Source organism: Erythrolamprus reginae, chromosome 1 (assembly GCF_031021105.1).
Source record: "Erythrolamprus reginae isolate rEryReg1 chromosome 1, rEryReg1.hap1, whole genome shotgun sequence".
NCBI lineage: Eukaryota > Metazoa > Chordata > Lepidosauria > Squamata > Dipsadidae > Erythrolamprus > Erythrolamprus reginae.
The window spans coordinates 189,609,164-189,622,176 of NC_091950.1; the positions used below are offsets into that span (position 1 = coordinate 189,609,164).

Here is a 13,013-nt window from a genome sequence, read left to right on the forward strand (position 1 = left end):
TACAGACTCCTAGATGCAGTGTTTTAGTTGATTGAGTTCATCCGTAATCTTTTTATATTAACTGATTATTAGAAACTTGAAGAATGTCTTTCCACAATGGGTAAAAATATAACAATGGCTTTATATTTGCCATCTGCATAACCAAGTATGTTTATCACAGGTTGCTAATTAAATACCACCTTTGCAAGGGTTACCACTGAACTGATAAATAAAAGTATATGTACTTCCCTAAGATAACATGAGTCCTTCGGGACTGGGCGGCATAGAAGTTGAATAAATAAATAAATAAATAAATACATACATACATACATACATACATACATACATACATACATACATACATACATACATACACACCCAGTTTTGTCACTGGAAAACAGGCATTTAGAAAGAGAAAGCCCAGACTGGTGGAACAGTATCTTCAGTTATAGCTTTTTGTTTGTTTAAGGTTCCTGACTTTATTTGGCCAAGACAATTGACCAAATGTCTTGATTTTCTTTCTCTTCCTTCTAATGTAAATCCTCAGTTTCCTGTTTCCCAAATCATGATCACCAAAGTGTACATTAATTGGCTGAGAAAGACAGATGGTTCACCCATTTGGTAAACTGTCAGGGTCTAAATGAAACAAGTTATACCTTCACTTATGCCAATTTTTTTTCAATTCTTCTACCTCTCTCTCTCTCTCCCTGCCCTGCTTTTGAAGAGCCTGTTTTAGCCTAATCTGAATGTCATGCTCTGGTTTTAGACTCCCCCAAATGTGAGCTTGTTTGGCAGGCTCCTAGAGCTGCTGATATTACTTTTAAATAACAAAAGCATTCTCTCCATTCAGCTCAACTCCTCTGCAATCAATGGCATCCTGATGTTTTTGGAGTCTTCTTTTGCAATGGGAACTGTATCATAAAGGAGACCCATGGAGGACTAATATTTGACTTTTCAAGGGACACAGAAAAGGCCAAGCACAACACCAAAGATTTCACCAAGGGCTTCTCTGCAAATGCTAATAAAGGCAATTCAGAGGGACCAACAAAGAGAACATAGGCAATACCCTGCAGGTATTAGAAGCTTGAAACAAGAGGGATACTAACCCTTAATGGTATTTCATGTCATTAACTATTCTTTGATGTTCACACACTCAAGGCTCTCTTTTATCTGGTAGGGTGGGATTCTCTTTTTCTCCCTACCTCCTTCAGCTTTCTTTGTTAACACAAAGCACAACTGCATCTTTACAATTCCTCCTAGCTTTCAAAAACCTCTGCAAAGTGCTTCTAAGTTAGTTTCCACAGCATCTTTGGATACCACGATCAAGTAACCAAGGAAAAGTTTATTGATTAAACTGAAAAACAGGTCAATAAAAACAAAGCTTAATGTTAGTTTTATAAGATTCCTGTAGTGGGTCTTGATGATTAACTTAACTGGTAACAATTATCCTTGCAATTTTATTATAGCAGTTCTGAGGAATACGAACTCTGTATTTTTCTTTTCTTCATTAGCAGACACTTCAAATAAGCACTCTTGTATTAAAGGTCTCAGAACAGTCCATTGACAATATCTTCCTTTTAGCAAAGAGACCCTTTTAAAATGAAGAATAATGGCCAATAGTTTCTAGGTAGCAAATCTCTATTTTTTTTATTCCTTCAAATCTTGGCTGATCCTAAAGAAGCAAAGCAGGAATAGATTTGGTTAGCACCAGGATAACAGAAAAGCCCCAGGAGCATAGGCCAGGAAGAAAGAGAACAACAACAACAGCAAACCTGGATAATGACAATAATAAACTAGTTTATTTGCACTTTTAAATAAATAAATCCAGTAGAAGAGTTGAGTGAGCAGATCTAAGAAAAAAGAGAAGCCATTTCCTGGTCACTGAAATATATTTCAGCTCACGAATCTGTTTCCCTCAACTGAATTCGTATCTCAGCCAAATTATTCACCTTTAGACAGCTGAAAATATCTCAGCACCTATTTACTGGTGGTTGCTATGGATAAAATAGGAGGAGGAAGGAGTATTATATCTGTTCGTCACCTTGAGTCAAGGTGGCTTCCCTGACACTGTGATCAAAGCTTTACCTCTTTTCTATGTGTGTCACACAGACAGAGACCACTGTAGACATCATCTTGACTTTCCTGACCCCACTCTGTGGACATAATTTGTAGCCCCTTTAGGACACCCACCCACCCCCACCCCCCGGAAGTAGCTTCCCTGTGCATAATAATGGGATAGGTCTCAGTTAGTGTGGGTAAAGTTATGCTAAACAGATCTATACAGTAACCGTACTTTTCAAGGCAGATTGTGTTGCTTCTCTCAATGTTTGTGCAAACACCAATACACTTTGCATTAGCATAAAATAACCTTTGGGTATAACTAAGCACCCCTCCTGTCCTGATATTTTCTACTGAAAAATGTGGTCAAAAGAATATCCTCACTAAACGTTACTTAAAATATTTGGATAGTAAATTCAATATTGTTTTATAATAGCTTCAATCAATTTCTTTTACTTATCTCTGCATTTTGTACTGGCCAGGTTTCCACACACACCCTTCCCCTACGTTTTTATTCTGAAAAGGAGCTTTGAACCAGAAAACATGTGCTCTGACTCAGCACATGTCATTCCAAACTGCAAACATTTTAGCTACATTCTTGTAGGTTTTTATGTGATCATTAAAAAAAAGTTGTGGGTGCTGGAGGTTTTTAAGAAGAGATTGAACAACATACACCCACACTACGCCAATTCTTTGCGAGCTGCACTGGCGTCCTATTGGTCTCCGCTCACAATTCAAGGTGTTGGTCATTACCTTTAAAGCCCTACATGGCTCAGGACCAGAATATCTTTGAGAGTGCCTTCTATCACATACCTCCCAGCCACTGGTAAGAGCCCACAGGGTTGGTCTTCTTCGGGTCCCGTCAGCGAAACAGTGTCAGCTGATGGGTCCACGGGGGAGAGCCTTCTCTGTGGTTGCTCTGACTCTCTGGAATCATTTACCTCCTGAGATCTTCACTGCCCCCACCTTGTTGGCCTTCTGGAAAGCCGTACAGACCTAGCTTTGACAACAGGCCTGGAGCCGTTGACGTCGGTGGGATGATTAGCGAGGTCGGCCCATGAATGTATGGACGGCTGCAATTATTTTAAATTGAAATATTTTATATTGTTCTATGCTTGGTTTTGTTGTGAGCCGCCCTGAGTCCCTAGGGAGTCGGACGGCATAGAAATTTAATTAAATAAAATTAAACCTGATAAGACGTAGTGGCTGTGGGTTTTGCCTCCCAAGGACAATTCCATCTGTCCGTCCATCACCCTGGGGGGGGGGAATTATTGACCCCCTTGGAGAGGGTCCGCAACTTGGGTGTCCTCCTCGATCCACAGCTCACATTAGAGCAGTGTTTTTCAACCGGTGTGCCGCGGCACACTAGTGTGTCGCGAGACATGGTCAGGTGTGCCGCGAGGCGGTTTGCCCCCCCCGCTATTGCCCCCCCCGCCGCCGCTATTGGCACCCTCCCACGGGAGGCCGGCAAAGGTTGCTTTGAAAGTCGGCCCCCTCGCGCCCATGGCTTCTCGTCGCTTCCCCAAAGCACCGTCGTTTCCCCGAAAGCGCGCTCCTCATCTCCCTGCCAGCCCGCGGGGGGGGGGCGGGGAGGCGCCGGCAGCAGAAGGGAAGGGAGCCGCGACCGCCCCTGCCTCCCCACGGTGCCTCCGGCCCCCTCGGCCTTTCGGCGCTGCCCCCCGCCCGCCCCCTCTCCTCCTCCGCTGTCTCCTGCCTTTCGGTGTGGCTCCTCCCGCACCCGGAACGCAGGAGACAAAAAATGGCCCAACTCTCGTTCTCTCTCCGTTCTCAGCGGAGGCCAGCGAAGGTAATATTCAATGTCGGGAGCGCGCGGGCGGTTGCGCGCGCTCCCTACCCCCCTGCTAGCCGCTCGGAATATTCAAAATAAGAAAAACCTTCGCCGGTGAAGGCTTTTCTTATTTTGAATATTCCGAGCGGCTAGCAGGGGGGTAGGGAGCACGCGCAACCGCCCGCGCGCTCCCGACATTGAATATCACCTTCGCTGGCCTCCGCTGAGAACAGAGAGAGAACGAGAGTGAGTGACAGCAACAGACAGCAAGATAGAGAGAAAGTGAGAAAGAGAGAGAGAGAAAGGGGGGAGAGAAAGAGATAGCAAGAGAGAGAACAAGAGAGAGAAAGAGTGTGAGAAAGAAAACAAGAGAGAGAGAGAAAGCAAGAGAGAGAGAGAAAACAAGAGAGAAAGTGAGAAAAAGAGAGAAAGAGGGAGGGAGAGAGAAAGAGAGAGAGAGAAAGAACAAGAGAGAGAGAAAGAAAATAAGAGAGAACAAGAGAGAGAGAGAGAAAATAAGAGAAAAAGAGATAGCAAGAGAGAGAGAAAGCAAGAGAGACAGATAGGGAGAGGAAAGGAGAGAGAGAAATGAGAACAAAAAGGGGAGAAAAAAGGAGAAATGATTGAGGCAGAGAATGAGAGGAGAGAGAAACAAAAGAGAGAGAGAGGGGTGATTCTTGAAGCATATGGTAAAAAGCACCCAAATAATAAGAAATGCCCCCCAGCCCACACCTCTTTTTGAAAAGAATAAAAGAGAAAAAAAACCAGCCCTCAACTGGTTTTGGAAATGGTTCCAGTGTGTATACACACACACACACATAAGGGGGGGAGAGAGACAGGGATGGAAAAAGAGGAGAAGTGAGAGGGAAAAGGAATGAGGGAAAAAGGGAGGAAGAGAGAGAAATGACAAACATGAGAGAGAAAAGGGGGAAAGACAGGAGAAGTACCCAGAAATGAGATATAAATTTGAGTAGGGATGATTGATGATTGACTGTATTTATAAGGGGATGTTACATGGGATTGTATATACGAGGGGGTTATGTATGTATGTATGTATGTATGTATGTATGTATGTATGTATGTATGTATGTATTTATTTATTTATTTATTTAATTTGTGTCATTTTGGTTGGTGGTGTGCCCCAGGATTTTGTAAATGTAAAAAATGTGCCGCGGCTCAAAAAAGGTTGAAAATCACTGCATTAGAGAACCATCTTTCAGCTGTGGCGAGGGGGGCGTTTGCCCAGGTTCGCCTGGTGCACCAGTTGCGGCCCTATTTGGACTGGGACTCACTGCTCACAGTCACTCATGCCCTCATCACCTCGAGGTTCGACTACTGCAGTGTTTCCCAACCTTTTTTGAGCCGCGGCACATTATTCATGTTTTCAAAATTCTGGGGAACACTGAAGGGGGGGGGGCGGGGGGGCTAAAGAAAAGTTTGGACAAAAAAAATATCTTCCTCCATTTCACTCTATTTCTCCCTCCCTCTTTCTCTCTCTTCCTTCCTTCCCTTCTTTCTCTCCATCCCTCTTTCTTTCTTTCTTTCTTCCTCTCTTTTTTGCTCTCTTTCTCTCTCCCTCCTTCCCTCCCTCTATGTCTTTCCCTCTCCCTCCTTCCCCCCTTTCTTTCTCTCTCTCTCTTGCTTTCTTTCCCTCTCTTTCTCTTGCTTTCTTTCTCTCATTCTCTCTCCCCTCCTTTTTCTCTCTCGTTCACCACGCCAGCAACAGAGAGAAAAAGAAAGAGCGAGAGAGAGCCGGAGAGAGAGTGGAGTGCGCAGCAGCCATCAGCCTCCTCGCCCTCCCAGACGTCCCCAGCGCCCGGCCTCACGCCGCCTCCCGTTAGCCCGGCTGAAAGCCACACAGTCCCGGACTCCCGGATCGCTTGCTTCTCCGGCCAGCGCGGCGCTTTCCTGGGCAGATGGTTTTGCTGACCGGAGAAGCGAGCGATCCGGGAGTCCGGGACTGTGTGGCTTTGCACCATGAAGAGAAAACAGCCGACTTTTCCCTGCTGCCGTTTTCTCTTCATGGCGCAAAGCCACACAGTCCCGGACTCCCGGATCGCTCGCTTCTCCGGCCAGCGCGGCGCTTTCCTGGGCAGATGGCTATGCTGACCGGAGAAGCGAACGATCCGGGAGTCTGGGACTGTGTGGCTTTGCGCCATGAAGAGAAAACGGCAGCAGGGAAAAGTCGGCCGTTTTCTCTTCATGGCGCAAAGCCACACAGTCCTGGACTCCCGGATTGCTCGCCCCAAGGCAGGAGGCGGCGGCGGAGGAGAGTGGGCGGATCGGGCGGGCAATGGGGCAGGGCGGAGAAGCCAGGGGCGCGTTTGGCCGGAGGCACCGTGGGGAGGCAGGGGCAGGGAGGTGCGGCAGTAGGTGCCTCCGGCCAAACGCGCCCCTGGCTTCTCCGCCCTGCCCCATTGCCCGCCCGATCCGCCCACTCTCCTCCGCCGCCTCTCGCCACGGCACACCTGACGATGTCTCGCGGCACACTAGTGTGCCGCGGCACACCGGTTGGGAAACGCTGGACTACTGTACTGCTCTCTACATGGGGCTACTTTTGAAAAGTGTTCGGAAACTTCAGATCGTGCAGAATGCAGCTGCGAAAGCAGTCATGGGCTTCCCTAGGTATGCCCATGTTACTCCAACACTCCACAGTCTGCATTGGTTGCCAATCAATTTCCGGTCACAATTCAAAGTGTTGGCTATGACCTTTAAAGCCCTTCATGGCATTGGACCAGAATATCTCTGAGACCGCCTTCTGCCACACGAATCCCAGCGACCGATTAGGTCCCACAGAGTGGGCCTTCTCCGGGTCCCTTCAACTAAACAATGTCGGTTGGCGGGCCCCAGGGGAAGAGCCTTCTCTGTGGCGGCCCCGACTCTCTGGAACCAGCTCCCCCCAGAGATTAGAACTGCCCCTACCCTCCTTGCCTTTCATAAACTCCTTAAAATCCACCTTTGTCGTCAGGTATGGGGGAACTGAAATATCTCCCCTGGGCCTATACAATTTATGTATGGTATGCTTGTATGTATGTCTGCTTAATAATGGGGTTTTTAAAATATCTTAAATTGTAAATTATTAGATTTGTTATGAACTGTTTTTTATTGTGTTGTGAGCCACCCCGAGTCTACGGAAAGGGGCGGCATACAAATCTAATAAATTAAACAAACAAACAAACAAACAAACAAACAAACAAACAAACAAACAAACATTTGTCTGAAATGGTATAGAGTTTCTTGCCTGAGCAGGGGATTGGACTAGAAGATCTCCAAGATTCCTTCCAACCCTGTTATTCTGTTATTCCGAGTTTGTGTAGCTGGCCAAACCCATGCTGGAGACATAACTCTGGTGATTAGATATACTGATCACCCAATCCTCGAATATCAGAGGCAGTGTCAGGCACAAGAAATCAAGAAAAAAGGCAGTCCTTATGAATACAGTTTTATTGCATGCTATCAGGCAGTGTTTATTTATGAATGCCAGTTTCTGGGAAAATTTAGAGGCAAAGCATTGCCTCTTTCCTGTCCTGCCTGTGAACCTTTAAATTGGTTAATGTGCAAGCAAAATGCTGGACTAGATAGGTCCTTGGCCTATTGCACCCAGTTTTTATGACAATAAGAAATAACAGAATTTCCTAGCTACCATGTCTGAGGTTGGCTGATTTGTGACATTGGTTTCCCTCTTTTGAACAGAGTTGTCAATCTTTTCTTTATCACAGACCCCCTTTAAATTCCTTTTGTGCGCATGGGCCATGGTCATGGACCACCAAAACTTAACACACTATTTAAATCATAACATTTCTTTATGACTTTGCGTATCACAGATTGAGAACCACTGCAGTAGACTGATTGAGTAGCAGAGCAGATGCCATTGTCTGGCAGATCTGTTCCTAATATATACATATGTGCACAATATACAACCCTATGTACACATCCATACGTCAGCTAGAAATGAGAAACACATCTTGGGTTCCTTACCAGCCTCACACTGATGAGTTAGGGGGCAAAAGTTCAGCTTTGAAAGGGAGGAAGGGGTTGCAATGTGTTGTCTTCTTCTGTGATAGAATCCACCACTGATAATGACTTGTAATATTCATCTTCCCAGTCCAGCACTTTTATTTGACTAAGGAAAATTAAAATAGAATAAAGCATTATAAACGGCACATCATATTTCTAGATATTTTTGTTTAACTGATACAGGAAATGCTTTGATCAGAGTGGAGGAGCAAACATTATTTTGAGGTAAATATCTAACAGAGGCTGGTGACCTGAGAGCATCGCGTTTCTCACAACGGCAAATCTGCATCAATTCTGGATGCTTACTCAGCACCAGCTTTTTTAGTAGCAATTTCGATTTTAATTAGGTGATCTGAACTCTCAAGCTAGGCATGAATCTTCACAATGCCACTTGTTAGGTGGGAGAATCCTAGGAAACCTCATTTTGATCTCTACTCCGATATACAATATAGACATAGGTAAGATACAATATAGATATAGGTAAGATACATAACCTCTGATTATTATAGCAGTAAAGAGCATAAGAAACATCAATCACAAGAACAGCTCAGATACTTCTTGTTTCATGAAAGAGAAAGTGGCTTCAATGGCTTCTATTATCTCCTGAGAGAGGATGCCTCTTTGACACCAGTTGCTGGGAAACACATCAGAGGTGGGTTCTAACTTACTTTGCTGTCGGTTTGCTTCCTCCTGCACTAAGCCAAAATCAAGATGGTAACACATGTGCAGTACCAGAAACTTGGCTTCTGCACATGTGCAGGGGGGGGGAAATCTGAAAAAAAATTCCTCAAAAAAAAAAATTTCCCCAACAAATATCCCTCCCCCCCCCCCCCCCAAAAAAAAAAAGATGGCAGCACCTATGGACTGGCCCTAACCAATCTGGTTCCGTGCCATCATCGTGCCATCACTAGTGCGTTACTACCGGTTCGTTCCGAACCAGGAGGAACCCACCTCTGAAACATGTGGAAGAGAGCTACTGCTCCCAAGTTCTGCTTATGGACCTCTTAAAAGCAGCTGATTGATTTTACGATTTCAGCCACCAGATCTTTTCTTATATCCAGTTAGGTTTGTTCACGATGTATGTTCAGTAACATCTCCAAGCTCAATAAGACTTTATAAGTAGTGTTGGGTAAATTGAACTTGCACAATTCGGGTTCGTGCCGCCGAACCCAAACTTTTTTAAAAGTTCGGGTTTGGGTTCAGCGTTCGCTCAAACACTGCGAAGCGCCGACGCCTGGGAGGAGAGTGGGGATTAGATTAGATTAGATTAGATTTATTGGATTTATATGCCGCCCCTCTCCGAAAACTCGGGGCAGCTCACAACAATAATAAAAAAACAGTACACAATAACAAATCCAATGCCCACCAATCTAATTACAATTTAAAATTAGTAATTTCATAAAACAATCCCAATATATATATAAAAAACAGGCACACAGTCAATCAATCAACAAAACAGCATGGGCAAGGGGGAGGTGTTTTAGGAGTTTGCGAAAGGCAGAGAGGGTGGGGGCAATCCTAATCTCAGGGGGGAGCTGGTTCCAGAGGGTCGGTGCCCCCACAGAGAAGGCTTTAGTCGACGGGACCCGAAGAAGGCCGACTCTGTGGGACCTAACCGATCGCTGGGATTCGTGCGGCAGGAGGCGGTCCCGAAGATATTCTGGTCCGGAGCCATGAAGGGCTTTATAGGTCATAACCAACACTTTGAATTGTGACCGGAAACTGATCGGCAACCAATGCAGACTGCGGAGTGTTGGAGTAATATGGGTATACTTAGAGAAGCCCATAATAGCTCTCGCAGCTGCATTCTGCATGATCTGAAGTTTCCGAACACTTTTCAAAGGTAGCCCCATGTAGAGAGCGTTACAGTAGTCGAGCCTCGAGGTGATGAGGGCATGAGTGACTGTGAGCAGTGAGTCCCGGTCCAAATAGGGCCACAGTTGGCGCACCAGGCGAACCTGGGCAAACGCCCCCCTCGCCACAGCTGAAAGGTGTTTCTCTAATGTGAGCTGTGGATCGAGGAGGACGCCCAAGTTGCGGACCCTCTCTGAGGGGGTCAATAATTCCCCCCCCCCAGGGTGATGGACGGACAGATAGAATTGTCCTTGGGAGGCAAAACCCACAGCCACTCCATCTTGTCTGGGTTGAGTTTGAGTTTGTTGACACCCATCCAGGCCCCAACAGCCTCCAGGCACCGGCACATCACTTCCACTGCTTCGTTGACTGGACATGGGGTGGTGATGTACAGCTGGGATTCCAGGGGCGGAGCTTTGACGTCACGGAGACTCCTTCCTGACCGGCCGAAAGGGGGAGTTTAGGAGGAAATAAAGCCATGGGCCAGGAAGGAGTCTCCGTGACTTCAAAGCCCCACCCCCGGAATCCCATCGTGGGATTCCCCACCTCCTTTTGCTTCCTTTTATTTTTACGGAAAAGGATGCCGCAGCGGCGCTGCAAGCAAAAGGAGGTGGGGAATTCCACAATGGGATTCCAGGGGTGGGGCTTTGTGGTCACAGAGACTCCTTCCTTCCTTTACAGAAAAAGACGCTGCAGCAGTGCTGTTGCTGTTCGGGTTCGGATTCGGGTTCAGCGAACTTACCTGAACTCCGCCACCAAATTCTGGTAAGTTCGCTGAACCCGAACTTCGTTGGGTTTGCCCAACACTATTTATACGTTTTTCCTTTAACATCCATGACAAAACTTCCAAACAGTGACATAAGGCCTAACGTGCATATACGAATAATGTAACTTAACATTTGTTTGTTTGAATAGTTTAAATGTGGTGGACAAGTTCTAGAGAACTATTGGAGGTGCAAACATGGATAACATACATGGATTTATTTAACTATGAATCACAGTACAATCTTGAAGCACAGCCTATATTGGATACGGCCAAGGGTGGGCTACTCTTACCTTGATATCGGTGCACTACGCGCACATCACCATGTGTTCCCATGTACATATGCACATTCCTGCAAATGCGTGGAAGCAAAATCCTGTGAGGGGATGCTCCCTCGTATGCAATTTCAGCAATTTTTCGTGTCATGAGCATGCGTGGAAGCAAAGAAATGCTGAAATCTCGTGCCTGCAAGCGTCCCCTCGTGAGATTTTGCTTCCGCAAATGCACAGGAAGCAAAAAAGGGCAAAAAAAATTGAGAAAAAAAGATGGCGTGCACGACAGCATGGCAAAGACAGTACTGGAGCCATCGCCTGCATATTACGCAATTGGTGGGCCGCTACCGGAACGGCAGAGTGGTCCACACTGATAGGAACCCAACACTGGATAAGGCTATACAGAGCTCAAACTAAGTTATATTCAGGTGTTTAGCACGCTTTATTGCTTAGTATGATTCTGCTATTCCCATAAATAAGGCAGAGGCCATTGCATCATGATTTTCCCTAAAAATTTATTTAAAAAGTCTCTTTATAGTGTGGTCTTTTCCAAGCCTTTAGGCCTTCTGGGCTACATGGCTACCAGACTCTGTAGTATCTTCACCTAATCCTCAAAACTTTAACCTTAGACTATCCACTGTTGACCTCTCCCAATTCCTAAGAGGTCAGTAAGGGGCGTGCATAAGTGCACCAGCATACTTTCCGTCCCCTGTCCTGTTTCTTTTTTTACTAGTATATGAATATTATTATATTTTGTATACCACCATTGTGTACTTGACAAAACAAACCAATAAAATAAATAAATAAATATTTCCAGCCAGTATGTTCAAATTCAGTTCAATTCAATTCAATTTATTAGATTTGCATGCTGCCCCTCTCCGTAGACTCGGGGTGGCTCACAACAATAATAACACAATATATGACAAATCTAATAATTAAAAGTCATTAAAAACCCCTTATTAAGAAGAAAACATACACTCAAACATACCATTCATAAATTCTATAGGCCCAGGGGAGAAGTCTCAGTTCCCCCTTGCCTGGCGGCAGAGGTGGGTTTTAAGAAGTTTACGAAAGACAAGGAGGGTGGGGGCAGTTCTAATCTCAGGGGGGAGCTGGTTCCAGAGGGTCGGGGCCCCCACAGAGAAGGCTCTTCCCCTGGGTCCCGCCAGACGACATTGTTTAGTCGACGGGACCCGGAGAAGGCCAACTCTGTGGGACCTAACCGGTCACTGGGATTCATGCGGCAGAAGGCGGTCTCGGAGATATTCAGGCCTGATGCCATGAAATAGCTCAACATACTTAGCAACATAATGCTTGCCACCCTAATAATAAAACTAATGCCACTTAAAAAAAAGAGCAGCCTTTGCAACAAGAGACAGGAAAGAACATAGGACCTTCCTTCTTATCTTTCCCCCTCCAGCGGGTTTATGCTCTGGATCAAGAAGATTTCTGCATTGCTGTCCCTCCTGTCACGTCTGGGTTCACAGTCTGCAGGTCTTTACTTTGACAAGACCCACCACTGGCTACTTTTAGCAAATTCGTTGTGAAACAAGCCTCTGCCTGCATTTGGCTGAGGAGCATTTCCCTCCCCCTAGGAAAGACCGTTTCCCGCCATGTGTACACAGCTCACATTAGACGCACACTTTCCTTTTGCATCAGTAGCAAAATGCCCACAGCTGCTATAAAGAGAAAAAAGCTTGACTGTTGATTTTCAGAAATTGCTCTAGAAAGTTTGCGCCTTTCCTGTAATCTCACAAAGGATTTCTTCTGTTTACTGTTGCTTAGAACTAAGAAGATGGATATTTACCCAAGTTTTCTTGGCTTCCTTTTGCTCCCTTGATATCCTAGAGTTCCCTGTGGAGAGGGCCAAGAACACAGTCAAAGCAAAGCAGCAAGTCGTTAATTTTTAATTCAAAGTGATTTTGTGTTGAATGCAAGCAGATGCTGATAATATCAGAAGTCACAGCGTAATTTTTTTGATCAAAGGGCTCAAGCGAGCCTGATGAAGCATGCATCTTGCTCGTCTTTGATAAACCACATCAATTATTCACCGTGAAGGCAGACATCCTGACATGAAAGCAACAGATAAAGAGCATAAGCACATGTTCAAGACGAGAGCTGGGGAACTCTGGGGTGGGGAGTTTGGAGAGGGCACTGGGGGTGGGGTGGGGCTGGTAGGCTTAGAACAGGTATTAATACCAGAATTATTAATGGGAAACAAAGGCAGTAAAACAGCTGTACGGCCACTTTGAACTCACATTTAACTGGTTATAATATATGT

The 13,013-nt window shown here is 45.6% G+C and overlaps 1 long non-coding RNA gene across 1 annotated transcript; it reads right to left on the reverse strand.

Moving 5' to 3' along the window:
* Positions 1–1,592: 1,592 nt before the first annotated feature.
* On the reverse strand, positions 1,593–12,586 carry LOC139159866 (uncharacterized). Its single transcript, XR_011557858.1, has 3 exons — positions 12,540–12,586; positions 7,805–7,949; positions 1,593–1,651 (listed from the first exon to the last, which is right to left on the reverse strand). It is a non-coding gene; the product is annotated as an uncharacterized lncRNA (long non-coding RNA).
* Between the last annotated feature and the right edge of the window lie 427 nt (positions 12,587–13,013).